General features: G+C 34.3%; 1 pseudogene; it reads right to left on the bottom strand.

Annotated features, from left to right (window-relative positions):
• On the bottom strand, nt 1–1,545 carry LOC125779500 (rabenosyn-5-like; annotated as a pseudogene).
• Nucleotides 1,546–17,783: the final 16,238 nt, after the last annotated feature.

Genomic DNA, 17,783 nt, shown 5'->3' with positions numbered 1-17,783 from the left:
AACGTAGGCACTAAAATATGTAAAAAAAAGAAACAATAAATAAAATCTACTGAAATAAAACATTTAGTTACAATTTACTTTTTATTTGGGTTTATAATTATAAAATAGGTAGAAAAAGGGTCCAATTATAAGTTTGTTTTAAGCCAAGTTTGGATACTTTTACTTTGTTACTTGTTTTGTAAGTTCCCTAAGTTGCTTGTTTGTAGAATTCCATTTGCAGTTCTCGTAAATTTAGTTCTAATATCTCCACTACTTCGAAATTCATTTCTTGCCGCGCTTGTTTTATATAGCCCTTAATAATATTTATTTGCTAGTGGATCTTCACTTTGTGTATTTACTGGTTGCGCCGGCCAATTATCTATAGATCGCAAGTCAGACTGCAAAGAAAAATACAATAACAGTTACATCGTACCAAATAATATTTAAAAAAATTACCCCGTAAGCATAATCGTTCTCATTATTTCCTCTGATTTGACCGCCGCTAGCGTTATTTGCTAATGCTTGTCGTTCATATGCTTCCATTGCTTGACGGCGTTCAGTTTCAATACGTTGTTCTGCCTCCATTCGTTTACGATCTTGAATTTTTCGTATATCTTCTTCTTCAGGTAGGGGTCGTATTGACAGAATTTTGTCTTTGATTAGTTGGCTGCATGATAAACGTATGGCTTTTTTTAGGGCCCCTTCTCGACTACCTTCTTGACAAGGTACAGCTAATATACGTTTACTCCGCAAATCGATAGCTTCAGCCACATGACCAATTTTTCCCCTGAACGCACTTGCGTCGGCAATGGTGAAATTAGACTCTCCATCGTAAAGACTACCAACAATTTTTAAATACATTTCTATATCGGGTAATACATCTTTGCGCAGTTTTTGTATTAGCATAAATTTGTGAAATAAGCGGACGGTATGTTCGACTCTCATGCATTTCTTGCCGAGTTTCTAGTAGCCACAAACAATGGTCACAGGAACCGATACCATGGTGCTGTGGATTTGATTTATTTGCATTTCCTTGATAGCTTCGCTTTGTGATGTAGCCAAACTGGCAAGTTGCACTAATTTTTAAATAAATTATTTTTTATGACATAAGAACAGGAGACAATTAAGTTACTTACATGCAGTTTCTACTGGAAGGAACTTTGAACAATCATTGCACATAATACTTCCACACAAACGGCAGTGATGCTGATGGCGAGCAATGTGAAAGTTTTTGGCGCAACTAGGGCATAATTTCTATGAGCTACCATCCAACCATGTAAAAATCTACGAATTCATAATTAAATAAAAGTAAATAAACATTATATGCGGTTTAAATTAATTACTCACATTGCGTTCATGTTGTTTTCGCAGTACGGGATCCATTGGTAAATTAGTTAATAATTTATGTAGCCGAATAATCAATTTATTCGTTTCACTTGCATATCGCTCCAGTCGTGGGTTTCTTATCGATGGAAAATACTCCAAATGGTTATACTCGGCGCCAACTTCTTGGCGATCCATAAAATTAAAGATAAACTCGAACAAATTGTTTTGCAAAAACCTTTGTTACTATCATGGTATAGAGGTTACGATGGCAAAAATGTAAATATGGCTGTGAATGAGCATAATCTGGACCCCACTATTTGGCATGGTTGCTTATTTGTTCGTAACATTTTTCTGTGGTGAACATTCATTAGCTTACCACAGTTAAAAAGAGGCATAAATAAAAAACTTAATTTTTCATGTATTTGCTCATATTGTTCTCATCTTTAAGAATATATATTAAAATAAAACGATTTTCTTTTGAAAATATATTAAAGTTTTATATATAACCAATATTTTTGGGACAACTTTTCCATAAATTTTAAGAAAATAACACAATGCAACCATTTTCCGGTAAAAAGTCGGCCATCTTGGTTAAAAGTCGGCCATCTTGGATTCAAATAGAAACTCAACCCCGGACTACACTTGGCGTTTCTACAGTGGCACCTCTCAGCTGTGCCTTTGTTTACATAACATCAGCTGATACTTTCTTTACTCCTCCTCTACCGTGGCAGCAAGCATTGGCAATGGTAAATATTTTGCATATACTGTTCAATATTTTGATTCCAAAAGTGGTATTTGTAAAAAGATTCTGGATTTTTGGACGATAACTCCAAGTCGATTGATATATATATATAACAAAATCATATATATAAACAAATATCATATATATAACAAAATCAAGCAAATAAATGACAATTTTCATCTGAGTATTGATCAAATATCTGCATTCAGTGCAGATAATGCAGCGGTTAATTATGGAATTAACAATTCGGTATACCAAAAACTTTTGCTTGAAAATAAGAACATATTAAAAGCAAATTTCAATTGTCATGTAATCAACAATTGTGTAAAAGTTGGAATAAGCTGTTTATCAATTGACATCGAAAATATTGTTATCAAAATTTTTAACGAGTTTAGTTCTTCATCGTGCAAAACAAAAAAGTTAAAGTAGTGTTTCGAGTTCACCAACATGGAGTATAAATCGCTTCTCCGACACGTGCCAACACGATGGCTTTCGCTCCTACCAGCAATAGATAGATTACTGCTGGATTGGCCTGCTATCAAAAGATATTTTCTTTAAAAAAAAAAAAGAAAACTGTCGCAGGGAGCTATGGGATTTTGTTGCCAGAAGGGTTTCGAATATTGATGTAATGAATGAAAACGAAGAATGCTTTGAAGAAGGTATTTCGGAAGCATATTTATATTTTGCGCAAAATGTTTTGCACGATTTTCATGTGGCAATCAAAATATTGGAATCTAATTCATGTACAATTGTTGAAGTCGACACAGCAATGGAAAAATTAAGAATAGGCCTCAAAAATAGACTGAATGATAATTTTTCTGGGAATAAGGCAAATACATTGATGCGCAAAATGAACCCAGATGACAAAGATGAATTTAAACAACAAGCGGAATTATTCCTAACAAAAACATTAAACAACTTAGAAGCTAAGTACGATTACGGCGAGAATTCAATTATGAAATAGTTGTCTTTGTTTTGCATCAAGACAAAATTATGCACATGGACTAAATTAAATGATGTGATATCAAACTTAAATATATGTAACGACTAGCTGACCCGGCGAACTTCGCCCCGCCCAATTTTTATTTTTTTTTTTTGGAAGTCATAGACTCGTATAACTTTACCACAAATAATATAAACTTCAAACAACGCATTTTCATTTAATGTTTGTAGCGCCATCTACTGTAACATACCGCACTCAATACCGCACTTAGCGCCACCAACTGGTGGATAGCTCTTTGCTAATAATAAACAAATAATTTGCAATAAATAAATAATGCGACTATAAGGAGAGTTATAAACTATCCTATCTTTCAAGTTGGACCAAACTGCACACAGTGTTGAAAATTTCATTAAAATCGGTTCAGTAGTTTAGGAGTCCATCGAAAACAAACATCGTGACACGTGATTTTTATATATTAAGATATTAATTGCGATGAGTTATATACTGAATATTGCTCCTTATGTAATATTTACGACAATTTGCCAAAAGATATTCCAAATGATAAAATATGGTCTAATTTTTTTTCAAAATACAATGAAAATGAAATGAAAAATATGAAAAAAATTATTTTATTCATATTTTCCATACCAATTAGCAACGCTTTTTGTGAAAAATTATTTAGCTCATTTAATAATTTATTTTCGAAAGAAAGGAACAAAATGCTTATAGATCTAATAAAAGCAGAGCTTTTAATAAGACAAAATGTATCTGAAAATTGTAACGAATTTATAAAATTTTTAAATACAGAAAAAGGCATAAAATTGGCTAAGGCTTTAAAAAGTAATAACAAATATACATTTTGAAATATGTTTTATACCTATACGTATTTATTAATATGAATTTATATATGTTTTTTTAATATAATAATTTTTTTTTAAATAATTGACTTATTTAATTTGTTCGCGGTGTCCAGACAAATCCATTTTTTTTTATTTTGTCCAGTTAATAACGATTTTCTATCTGGCAACCCTAGGCTACAGAGAAACCCGTCTGCTCACTTCAAACACTCAAATGCATTACTTTAATATGGTGTCCTCATGTGTGTTGTATTAGTGATGTGATGGTTTTTGTGTGCGTGTGATGTGGAAGATAAGAAGTGGGGTGTAATGAAGATGTGGTGTGTATGATGTGTGTGGTGTGGCAGAGTTATGGCGTTGGCAGACGACAGCGTTAATCCGGATTAACTGCGCACTTAATCAGATCGAAATTTGTAGGTAACAGACGGCAGCTATGCGAGTTTGAAACTCTCGTAAACAGCTGATTGTCATTTTTATAATGTTTTCAACGAAAATGGATAGAAGATAAACATTACGGTTGTTAGCCGACCAAATTTTACAAAACCATTTTTTATTACAAAAATATATCTATGTAGGAGACTCATTTGAATTCATCTTTATTTTATTTCACTTCACTTCACTTTCCTTTACTTCACTTTACTTTTACTTCACTTTACTTTACTTCACTTTTCTTCTAGTAATTTATTTTTATTTTAAAGAAGCACAGTGAGTTCCGATCGTCTCAATGCCGCTTTCTCAACTAAACTCTACTTGAGCGAGCACAGCACTCAATGACCACGCATTCCTTTCATACTGAAAACACATAACGGTTCCATAACAGTTGTGTTCTTTCTTAGTTCGCGGAATACGATCGGACCTCACTCAGTAACAGTATCTCTATCCTGTTACTATGCTTATTTGCGCATTTGCAAGACAAAGTACCGCAATATATGCCGCCTATGCGTCGCCTGCGCCGAGCCTGACGCTCGGGCACATACACTCACTTACAAAATATTGCCACTCCGGCATACGCATATACACTGACCTACAAAATAATTGTACTAGCGCTCCGACATCTATATGTCGTCGAGCAAGAGCTTTTGCGCTCGAACGAATAGCGATGAAAGGCGAAATAGAACAAAAAAGCCGAAGCGTGTTGTTTTGTTCACTTTATAACAGCGAATGAAATTTATTTGAACAATTGTTACATCTAATGTACGACAGGATTGCAGAGTGCCTAAATTTACAAAAAGTAGTAGGTGATGCCATTTAATTATCAGGTGGCGCTCTGAGCGCTCTGAACATACTCCCCCCGATGGCGAGTCATACCGCCAGCCAAATGATCATCGATGGATAGAGCGCACAATTTAGAGATGGCTCGGTTGCAAATACCATTGGCCGTTTTAACTTCAGCTACACGAACTTTAGAATCGTTCCCCAGGAAGACCTTAGTGACTCTTCCAAGCAGCGTTTTGAGTGGCGGCAATGCTTCATCCTTGATAAGGATAGGAGTTCCAATTGGGATATTGTTCCTTGGAAATCGCCATCGTGAGCGTTGTTGCAACAGTGATAAATATTCGGAACTCCTCCTCTTCCAAAAGGTCTGTTGCATGAATTGTATTCGCTGCCCGTTGCTCAGTCGACTGGTGTTTATTTTTGAAAGGTTTGGTTCTGGTAGAGACGTTAGTAGTGCACTTATAAGGAAATGGCCTGGTGTGAGAACATCTAAATCATCGGGATTTTCTCTAATTGGACAAACTGGTCGAGAGTTAATAACTGCTGAGATCTGACATACGAGTGTTCTAAGTTCATCTAAAGTGGGTACTGCAGAACCAACAATTCGCCAGAAATGATATTTCGCTATTTTATTTGAGGCCTCCCAAAGACCTTCGAAATGAGGAGACCGAGGTGGAATAAACTTCCAGTCAATTCCTTCAACAAGGCACTGCTTGTATTTAAGTTTATTTTTTCCAATTCCTTTGTTAATTACCTTTTGGTTAAGTTGACCAATCTTTTTAATTTTTTCTTCTTCGTATTTTCTAGATAAATTCTGAATTTATTCTTTATCATAATTTTTAATTATAAAAGCAATGGGCCCCATTTTTGTTGTTGAATGTATAATATTACGAGTATTGTGTTATTATATGAGTATTATTGCTTTTATCTGCTTCTATTATTCTCAAATGTTCATTTAATGTACCGTGTAGACGTTCGATGTCAAAGTTACCCGTTTTATGCCGTAGGGTGGTTACATGTGTCTCAATGTATTGATCGTCTAAAAATAACTTACTGAGTTGTGCAGTATGCAACGTTCATTATGAAACACTAGTTTTCGCTTTTTTTTTTTAATTGTATACATTGTTCCAAAGCTGCCAAGGCTGCAACCCAATTTCTTTTTTTTTTTTAAATTGTATACATTGTTCCAAAGCTGGCAAGGCTGCAACCTAATTTCTCGTTAAGTTTGTGGAACGTTGCGTAGTTTGAAAATTAGTCTATTGTTGTGAGATACATTATGTTTCTGTACGGAAACGAAATATATATGGGAACTATGTCGTTTAAATAAATCAGGGATAAAGGGATGCCCAACTTATTCCAGTGTGAGAAAGCGTCAAAATATGAGTTTTTTATATCATTTTCCATTGTAGCCAGATCGGGAAAAATAATGATTTTTTGGCATTTAAATTCAGATATCCAACATTTATTACAATTAAAAATTATTTTATATTGGACTTCTAATATAACGCGAAACTGTTTAATTTTTTTTTTTTGATTTTATTGCATATTAAAACTACTGACTTTTGAACTTTCAATACTTAATAAAGCAAATTAAGCTTGCTAGTTCTCAATTAATAATAGAAACTTACGAAGGCATTAAAAATAAAATATATTTTAATAACTTCAAACAGGTAGTGCAGAAATACAACAATAATTGCGATACTTGTTGCAGAGAACCACTGATAATAAAACGAGGTCTTTATAGTTTAAAGGTTTAATAAGAACTGAACTGAATTCAATGTACAATTTAATAAGTAATTTACGGTTACAGTTAGGAATCTATGATACAGATAATATCATTTAGAAGGTTGCCATATAAATAATAATAAGATTACAACTACAACACTTCTTCTTAAGCTTATATATCTAACTCTACAAAATATATATCTAACAAAACTCTAATTTAATGCAAGCATTTTTACAAAATTACAGTGCTTTTGCCTAGACAAAGATTTTGTTAAGATATCGGCAACATTCTTATCTGTGGATACATATTTCAAATTGATTTCATTATTTTCAACTTTTTCACGAATGAAATGAGACTTAATATCTATGTGTTTTGTACGCTTGTGGTGAATTTTATTGCTAGCGAAATGTTGTGCGCTTATGTTGTCACCATATAGCGTTATTGGTGTTGAGCTTGACCAGCCTATCTCACTTAATAGTCTGCTCAGGAATATTGCTTCTTTTGCTGCTAAGGCTACATATTCAGCCTCAGTGCTGCTTAAAGCTGTGATGTTTTGCTTCGTTGAGGACCACGAAAAAGAAATACCCCCTAATTAAAAAGCGTACCCTGTGTACGACTTTCTGTCAGACGAATCGTTTGCCCAATCAGCGTTGGCGAACCCCTTTACGTCTTCACCAGTCTTGCAATATTCAATGGACATGTCGATGGTGCCCGATAAATAACGTAGTATATGCTTAGCTGCTGTCTCGTGTTCAATGTGTGGATCTGTATTGTGCCTGGAAAGTTTGCTTACTGCGTGCAAAATATCTGGCCGACTCAATACCGCTAAATACATGAGAGAACCGATTAGTGTTTGATATTCAGTAGCATTTACCTTCACACAATTTTTGTCTGTGCATCCAACTTGGAACCCAGGATCAAGTGGTGTTGCTACTGCCCTGCATTTTTGCATACCAAATGAATCGAGAACTGCTCTGATGTACTTCTTCTGGTGCAAAGAAATCGCACCTTTTTCACCTTTTCGTTGTATTTCCAACCCTAGGAAATAACTTACAGTACCGTAATAGTGCATCTGGAACTTTGCTGATATCTTCTTCTTAATTTCTGCTATTTCATTTTCGCTGGGACATATGAAGTTCAAATCATCAATGTAGACTGCTATATAACTATACTGCTGATTGTTGTTGTTCACGTACAAACATGGCTCATGCCTACACCTTTTGAACCCGATGCTGGTTAAAACTGCGTATCGTCTCGTAACGTAAAACTGGAGAGAACGTCTCGCAGTAGTTGACACCTAATTGTTGCCCACAACCTTTTGCAACTAATCTTGATTTAAACTTTTCGATATTTCCGCTGGCGTCTCGCTTGATTTGATAAACCCATTGAACCAATGGCTTTTTGTCCCTTCGGTAAATCAACTAACAACCATGTATTATTAGCTATAAGAGCATCCGTTGGACTTTGAGGCGTTTCATCATCTTCTGTAGAGTTTACATTTAAAAGTTGAAAATGCTTCTTTGGCCTGCCTGGTTGACCTGTTCGAATATATTTTGGTCTACCACGCCCACGTTTTGGTAACACATCTTGTTCTGAACTTGTTGCACTCTGCCCTGCTTCAGAATCACTTGATGTGGCAAACTCGTCCTCCTCATCGTCGAAGTCGTTTTTCATTTCACGCTCGCCTACATTTTCAGTTGTTGACTGCTAATTTTCTGGAGACTTAAGGCGAATGATGTTTGTCGCGAAGTCACCATTGCATTGTGATGAACTAATTTCTGTTGGCCATTTCGACTATGGTTCGGTTGGCTCGCTCCGCAAAACCATTTTGCTGGGGTGTATACGGGACAGTCAACTCCCTCTTTATACCACAACTTTTCAAAAAATTATCAAATTCATTGTTAATATATTCTTTACCATTATCACTTCGTATGGCTTTTATCTTACAGTCCATTTGGCATTCAACAAAGTTTTCTAAATTTATCAAAAACTTCACCTTTGGCTTTCATGAAGTATACAAATGTCTTTCTAGAAAAATCGTCTATAAATTTAACAAAAAATCGATTACCACCTAGTGATTTAACTTTCATAGGCCCACACACATCTGTATGCACAAGTTCAAGTACTTTCTTCGTTGAACGCTCAGTCTTTTGTAGAAATGGTAATGCACAAATTTTCGCTTTATTGCACGTATCGCAATTCACTTGTTTTGGTATACCCTTTAATTTCATACCATGAGCTAATTCTTTTTCACTGAGTTCACGTAAATTTTTAAAATTCAAGTGACCGTATCTGTTGTGCCACATTGTAAGTTACGAGTTAGTGAACATATTTACAACACCAAAAACTCTTTTTTCAATATATAAATATGAGTTATTTATTCGTTTTGCTTTTAACACTAACTGTTTATCTTTATTTCTCACTAAAGCCGTTTCTTTTTCGAACATAGTGTAATTTCCGAACTGCGCTGCTTTACTCACTGACAAAAAATTCATGCGTAGCGCTGGTACATATAAAACGTTTGTATTTTGCGTTTTTCACTTTGCAGTAATACAGTACCTATGCCGTATGATTCAACATATTGATCAGCTGCTAACATTATTTTTGCTTTTTTCTTAGTAAATGAAATAAACAAACTTTTATTACAGCACATATGAGAAGTAGCGCCACTGTCGATGCACCAATTGTTTTTCTTCTGCTTTTCGTCAATGCTTCCAAATATTAAGCAGTTTGATGTTTCTTCATATGCATTTTATTTGTTGCTTACTTGGTTTGAACTTCGGCATTCACTTGCCCGATAACCCGATCATTGACAATTGAAGCATTTCCCCTTAAATTTGAATTTCTTTTGCTTCTTTACTTCTTTCGTTGCATCGCTTTGCCAATCGTGTGTTCTAACGCTGCTTAGTTGCTTTTTCGCTGCATATGTGCTTTTGTTTGCGCATGCATACACTGCTTGCATGTCCTCTCTTTAATTTCGTTCTTACTTACGCGTACCTTCTTCAAGAATTTTAGCTTTGACTGCGTCAAAAGTTGGCAATTCGTTGCGAGTCTCAATTGCTACAACAAAAGTTTCCCACGAGCTAGGAAGACTTGACAACAACATTATGACTTTCAAATCATCCGCTATTTGTATGTTTAATTCCGCTAGTTTGTCGACCGTTTCGACAAACAACTGTACATACTGAATCACGTTATCATTTTGCTGCATATTCAAACGCAACAAATTTTGATATAACTGCACTTTTCTTATTGGACCAACTGGCATATGAATTTGCTTCAATTTTTGCCATGCTTCTGATGGCAACCATTGTTGCAGAGAACCACTGATAATAAAACGAGGCCTTTATAGTTTAAAGGTTTAATAAGAACTAAACTGAATTCAATGTACAATGTAATAAGTAATTTACGGTTACAGTTAGGAATCTATGATATAGATAATACCATTTAGAAGGTTGCCATATTAATAATATTAAGATTACAACTTCAACACTTGTAATAAAGCAAAATGCGATAGGAATCCACCAAAGCCGAAATTCCTGTCAGAAATAGTCAAACCATCATAGAAAAAATTAGACTCTTCTTCTTAACAAGGAACAAACCAACCAAAAATGTAACCGATAGCGAATTCAATTCCGTTAATATCAAACACTTTTTAAATCAGGAAAATATCGACGTACTTTTTACCAAGCCAAATGCACATACAGACAACTCAGAGATAGAAAGACTTCATAGAACAATCCCTGAAAAGTTTAGAGTGCTAGAAGCGAAAAAAGTCGAACTTTCAACCCAAAAGGAAGTTTTTAAACGACTAGAGTTGTAAAACAAATCGATACATAGCAAAACTAAAACTAAACCCTCAGGATATGGCAGAAGGAAAAATATATCATTATACGAATAAAGAATAAAATCATAGCAAAGCGAAATGAGAAAAGATAAAATTATGTACAAGACCAAAGGGAAGGTTACATTAAGAACTATAAAGCAGTTAGGCACAGGCAAAAATATTCATCCAACACTAAACGAAAAACCAAATGTTCATGTGCATTTCCTAACTCTGTTAATGCTGACATTGACGTACAAAACAGAACACTGCCCCATAGGAACACAAGAGGACTATAGGACGCATTGGGAACAGGACTACAACTTATAACAGGCATAATGGACGACAACGAATAGAATTAGAAGAACACCTTAAAAACATAGACGAAAGCAACCATAACGTAATAGAAAATTTAAACAAGAACATTACGAGTAGAACCAATAATCATTTCAATAAATAAAAATAAATTAGCTGAAGGTCAATTAAAAAAAATTTGAAGTCATTAACACTAAGAACATATTCTTAACAATAAGACTCAACATAATGGCAAGCAACATCCTGACAGAACAAGAAATGGACGAACTTGACATTGATTTATTTAAACTCTAAAATATTGATTTAACAACTGCTCAATATAAATAGAATAGTATGATCAATCATATGAGTGCCTACTGAAATTATTACATTAAAAAGATCATTAATTACACCAGCAAGCAAAGGTAACTTTATCACATTGAATTTTAAACCACAAGAAATTGTATATTATAGAAATAAAACATTCGAGTGCATACAAAATTTAAATATTCCCACTTTAAATAAACTAAATTATGTATGTATATATAAAAATCACTGTAAAAATATAATAGAAAATTCAATAGAAATTATGGACATTGAAAATGGTGTAATGTTGTTAAAAAATTCACGTGGATATAACATAACAAGCAATTGCGACAATAGAAGTTTGTTCTTAAAAATAAATTTCTTGTTAACTTTTCAAGATTGTAATGTAAATAAAAGTATAAACAACAAAATATTTAAAAAAAAAAACAAAGAATTTGAAGATAATTTTGTAATACCAGGTAACATTAAAATAAATAACACTAAAATCGAACCAAAATTCGACTAAATAGTATTAAGCAATATGGAAAATGTAAAAAAAAAAATTCAAGAATTAAAGTATAACAAAATAAATCATTTTCACTTTTTTATAGCAATATGTACAACAGCTATGTTACTTGCAAGCTTGGTGTCAGTTGTCATCATTTTTGCCAAGTATAAAAAATTAAAAAAAAAAAATCGGGAGAAATTTCAAAGTTAGGGGGGAGAAGTTAAGTCAACTCCATAGCTAGCTGTACATACAAGCCATTAATTGGGCAGAATAAAAAAGTTAATGGAAACAAACTTGTCAAATATAAGAACTGACCGAACCAAACGAAATCGTGAATATCAGGATTCCGTTTGTGTGGCAACAGCTTAAGCAATATATACAATATGAACCAAACAAATAAAAATTTAGTTGATTCATAAAGAAAAGAGAAGCAATGTATACAAATAATAAGAATTTTTGAATTTAAGAAAGTTCCGAAAAATTAATAAATCAAGAAACAACCAACAAATCGAAATTTGGTTTTGCTTTTTATTTACAAAAAGTCAACAGAAGTTGACAGCGATAACTCGCGCACTGATAGACACTACATATGTACATATATGAACATTTGTATACATTGCCGAACAAATAATACACAAGCATACAAACATAAGCCAAGCCGAAATGTAGTAAATCTTCCAAAAAAACATTTTCATTCATAAACGTAGGCGCACATTCAACAAACGACCTCGCTTCATTCACAAAAACAGACACATCTCCCCGACCACGCTTCTGCCAACAAGCGTCTCGTATTAGCTTTCGTAAACATACAGACGATTTGGACAAATGTATGTCCTGTGTAAGCATTTGCCTATTTTGTTTGTCGGTCTATCAGCAAGAAATAAAATTTAAAATTTTTATTCAAAATAAGATGAATCTGAAGATATACTTATGTATGTATTTTTAAATATTTAATTATTTTATTAAATTAATATTTAAAAAGTGAAATATGGTAGTAATTTTTATTGATGTTAACAAATTTTTTTCATATTCTCGTAATTATCGAAACTTTTTATTACACTCTAAATGGGTAAAAACAAGGCAAAGAAATCAAGATATGCTGACCTCTAAACATATTTTTTTTATTACATATCCACACAATTCCCTGGATGAGAAAAAATGTTCATCGCGCATAGATATGAAAATGTCGACGGCAAAACCCAATTCTATGCTTTTTTGATTCCGCCGTGGTGTCATTGCATTAATTATCTAAGGAAATACTACATATATCAAAATATTTATAATTTTTCAAATGCGACTTTTTTAACTCATAATGCAGATAAGTTTATAAAAAATACAAAAACAAAAAAATATAAAAATATAAAAAAGTGTAAAAATAATATAGTATATAAATCGCATAGCATAAATAGAATTCATTCCTCGGTTGACAATGTTAGCAAAACTGTAATTCTGCAAATTCGCTTCTGCTAAAATCAACACAATGTTAACATTTCACGGGGTGAATTCCATGGTTGTGAGGTGAATTCCCCGGTTACAATTTTACAAAAGTTCGCTGTCTAACCTGCACCTTCTTATTGTTTGAAGTTCTCTTAATACCGTCAACTGAAACAACATGACCTAACAACTTCGTTATAAATGCTGCGAAATCGCTCTTTTCGCCTTGAATTTTCAGATTTGATTTTGTTAGTTTCTTAAAAACCTTCGTTAAGGAGTCGATATGTTCTATAAAATATCGTCCAAGTATACGACACAAATTTTTGTCTTTGGAACGTTCCGGAAGCCGTTTTTAGCCCAGAGCCCAAACCATTAAACTCGTAGTGGTCACTTGCCGTCGAAAATGCCGTTTGGCTCTGTCATCTGAATGTACTTCGATTTGATGGAAGTTTTTAGCAAGGTCTATTGGGCTAAGGTAGCTACATTTTCCTAATTTGTCAAATATGTCTGTAGGAGACGTACACGGACGGACAACTCGAAGCGGACAGACATATTAATATTAAATAACTTTTACTTACATTCTTTCTAAATAACTAATTAGCAATACATACTTACATTTTTTACTGAAGTACGAAAGAATACAACCATGCTAGAGTAGCAATAGTCAATGCCAACTTGACGAATATACGAGACGCGTACCCGACAACGGACAAACGGGACAGTTGCTTTTTGAATGTTAATGAAGACGCATCTACTATATAACAAATCGCCAATTCTTATTATTTCCTACAAATTTTGGGGACTCGTCCGGAATTTAATATTTGAGCTAAGAAAGCGCGATGATTAAAGTGCAAATGTCGCGTGAATAAAAATTGAGACATTCGGGAAGTTTTAAAATGCGAAAGCTGCACATTGTGTAAGCTAATAAATTTTATGAAGTACATTAATAGTGTATGTGAATTTATTTCACATATTGTAAAGATACAGTGAAAATCGTGAGAAAATTGCGATATTTAAGTGCAAATTGATACCAATTTTATGAAATACGGTACATTTTGCAAATGGCCGACTTAGTTCAATAAATTTTCTCGAACTCGAATATTTGAAGTGACGGTTGAAATTTAAATTTCATGAAGCCGAAGTGCATTTTCGATGAGAGAAAAAACAAAACACGAAGTTAAAACCTAAAAACGATGCAGTGTAAGCCGCACAGTATTATACTGCAAACGAAACAGAAATAGTGACAGAGTACTAAAAGCAGTGTGACAGTGGAAAGTGCTAAAAGTTTAAAAGAGCACGCAAGATAGATGTGAAAACTATCGAAGGTAGAATCAGTACATATACGCCGCATAGCAGCGTATTGAGACAGCAGTAGTGATTGTAAGGCGTATAGGCTTTACTACCATATGTAAGTGTTGAAAGGGATAAGCAGAAGTGAATTTTATTGAGACGTAGCAAAAGAAAGACAGCAGCAGTAGTAGCAGCACAGCAACTTACTGATAGCAGCAAAGTTCAGATAGAAAGAACAAAGAAAGACGAGCAATAACTATACCGAAAGTCAAATCGGTATGAGTCCAACAGCTTCACCAAGAAGAGCAGTAACATCGACAGCTGGAAAGTAGAAGAGATAAGCTGTAGAAGTGTAAAAGGCAGCTAGAAAGGAGTGCTTTACAATTAATGCAAAACACAGAATACGAAGAGTATCGAAAGTCAAATCGGTATAAGTCGTACAACTTCACCGAGGAGAGCAGCAACGGCGATAGCAGAGATCAGCAGAAAACGTAGATAAGTAATGCGTATAAGTATAAGAAGCAGAGAAGAGGCGAGTATTATAACATTTAAAGATAAAACAGTATCAATAGAGTATCAAATTAATAAAAGTTATCAGCCTTATTGTTATCTAAGATTGACCATGGACTGTCGATATACGGGCACTGTGCTAAAACCCATATCAAACTTATTTCCCCACCATACCACGCGGCAGGTGGAAGGAGTATTCAAGCCTTTCCTACTTCGCCAATAAAAGCCATTTTACCGGAAGCTGGACTACCAAATATTGCGCAAAGAACCGCACGTAACACGATGGTGCTCATTCCAAAGATATTTCAGGCCAGAAACGAATTGCTGCTTACACAGGTTAGAACAGCTTTAAAACACACTAATGTAAGCCGCAAGCCATCTACGATATCACGTTGCCTATCTATTGCGAAACAACTTAACATCGTCGCAACTCCATCTTTGGTTGAAACAGCAATATCCCCATCCTACTCTTCACTTCCAACATCACTTATTACCACTTCACAACAACACCGCAAACAGTCTACAAGCAACAACGAATACCAACAACTACATAACAAAGCCTTAGAGCATTACAACAAAACTTGGGAAGTTGTGTATACAGACGGATCTAAATCCGACACAGGTACTGCGTTTGCTGTGACAAATAAGCTAGGTTCCACCATTGCTGTATATTCTCTGTCACCGTACTGCTCGGTATTCACAGCCGAAGCAGCTGCAATACTTGAAGCGGTACCTTTTGCCTCCCGCAATGGAAAGAAAATGGTCATTTGTACCGATAGCAAATCTGCCATCGATGCTATCTTCAACCAATCAAATTGCATACCAATGATCCAAAAAATCCGTAACATTATTATGCAGCATAGCAATGCAATATAATCAAAATAATGTGGGTACCTGCCCACATAGGGATCCGTGGAAATGAAACTGCAGATAGAAGAGCGAAGGCAGCCTGTTGCGAGCCTCTGTATATAACTGAACACTTCACCGACAAAGATATACGTAAGCTTGTAAAACAATCTATTAGTATCACCTTTTCAAGTGAGTGGAGAAATTACAAACACCATTACAAAGACTGTAACCCTACTGGGTCGAAACCATATTACGGCTCTAGCTGTCCTACTAGGAATATAGCAACATTTACCCGCCTGCGAATTGGTCACACACTTGCAACACATGTGCATCTCTTGAATGGCACTACCAAACCAAACTGCCCGCATTGTGGATGCTCCGATTTTAACGTGATGCACATCCTCGACAACTGCCCAGACATGCAACAGATACGACTTTCTTTGTTTAATAACACTAAACCATCTGACTATCTCAAAACGACAAATGACCGTAGTATTAACCTAATTGCAAAATTTGTAGCACTCTCTAAATTAAATATGTATATAAAAATACATAAGTATAACCACTACCCTTAAGATCTTAAAAATAGATATATCATTATTTCTTCTTCTTTAAACGATCATGATCTCATATACTGTCATAACCACCTAGAACTTAATGTATACTTAAGCCGAAGGCCCTGGCAGCCAGTGCTTTAGCTCGTAAGTGAGGTAATTATTTATAATTGTTTGTCTTTTAAATAAATAAATAAAAAGATATCAGAATTAAAGGAACAGAAAACTAGAGCGAAATAAATAGCTTCTTGCAATAACGAAAATAGATATATAAGCAAACAAGAGTAAAGAAGGCAAAATAACTTCTGCCTGAGAATAGTTTGAAGAATAGCCATAGCAAAACAAAAGAAAATTTTTCATTGTATTCAATTTAAAAGCGGAAATTGCGCTAATGTTATATCGAAACAAAGTCAATGAAATATGTAAATGGACTTAAATAAATTCGACACATATATTTCTAATTAACTATTAACTACGAAAACTTATATTTACTATACTTAAACATTACATAGAGAAAGATATGCATATGTGTGTATATGTATGTTAACTATGTCAAACATTTGAAATCGAATTCATTAAATAACATTAATTTGTAGAATAACATAGTTTTAACAGGAACTATCCATTTTTATTAACTTACTTTTATATTTTGCCACATACCACGTATTATATTTCAACTGAAACACAAAATTTTACCACATAAATAATTTAAAATTCTTTGTACTAATCATAAGTTTTGTAATAATCTGTAAGACCATGGACGCCCAGACGATTTTAGGTTTGATAGTAGTAAATTTGAAAGACAATTTAAGACAGGTGGGTTTAAGTATTCAAGGACGAAAGAATGAACTGAGGGACTTCTTCGTCACTACGGTCTCTTACAGAGTGAAGATGAAGAGAGTGAAGAAGAATCCACATACGAGGAACCATCGATTCCCGTACCACAAACCTCACAACCCTTAGTTATAAAAAAATAGCTTTACATTGAAAGACATTCAAGACAATTTACCTTCGTTTACCGGTACAGACACATTAGACGTTCGTGTCTGGGTTAAAGAGTTTGAAGATAATGCACTAACATTAGGGTGGACAGAGCTCCAGAAATATGTTTACGGGAAACAATTGCTAAAGGGAGCAGCAAAACTATTTTTGCGAAGTCAAGAGGGTATAAGCGATTGGAATTCGCTGAAATCTACAATTATAGACGAGTTTGGCACAAAACTGTCTGCGTTAGATGTTCAGCGAATGCTGCAAAAACGGCGAAAGAGGTATAATGAATCATTTAAAGAGTATTTATATACACTGATGGAAATAGGAAAACCCATAAAATTAGATGAAGTCAGCCTGATAGGTTATTTTGTTGAAGGTATACCTGATACTAGGCCAAACAAAACCATTTTATACCAGTCGCAGTGTATCAAGGATTT

The sequence above is a fragment of the Bactrocera dorsalis genome, chromosome 6, assembly GCF_023373825.1.
Source record: "Bactrocera dorsalis isolate Fly_Bdor chromosome 6, ASM2337382v1, whole genome shotgun sequence".
Lineage (NCBI taxonomy): Eukaryota > Metazoa > Arthropoda > Insecta > Diptera > Tephritidae > Bactrocera > Bactrocera dorsalis.
Note: the sequence above shows the minus strand (reverse complement) of the source record. Positions and strands in the feature narration are given on the sequence as shown.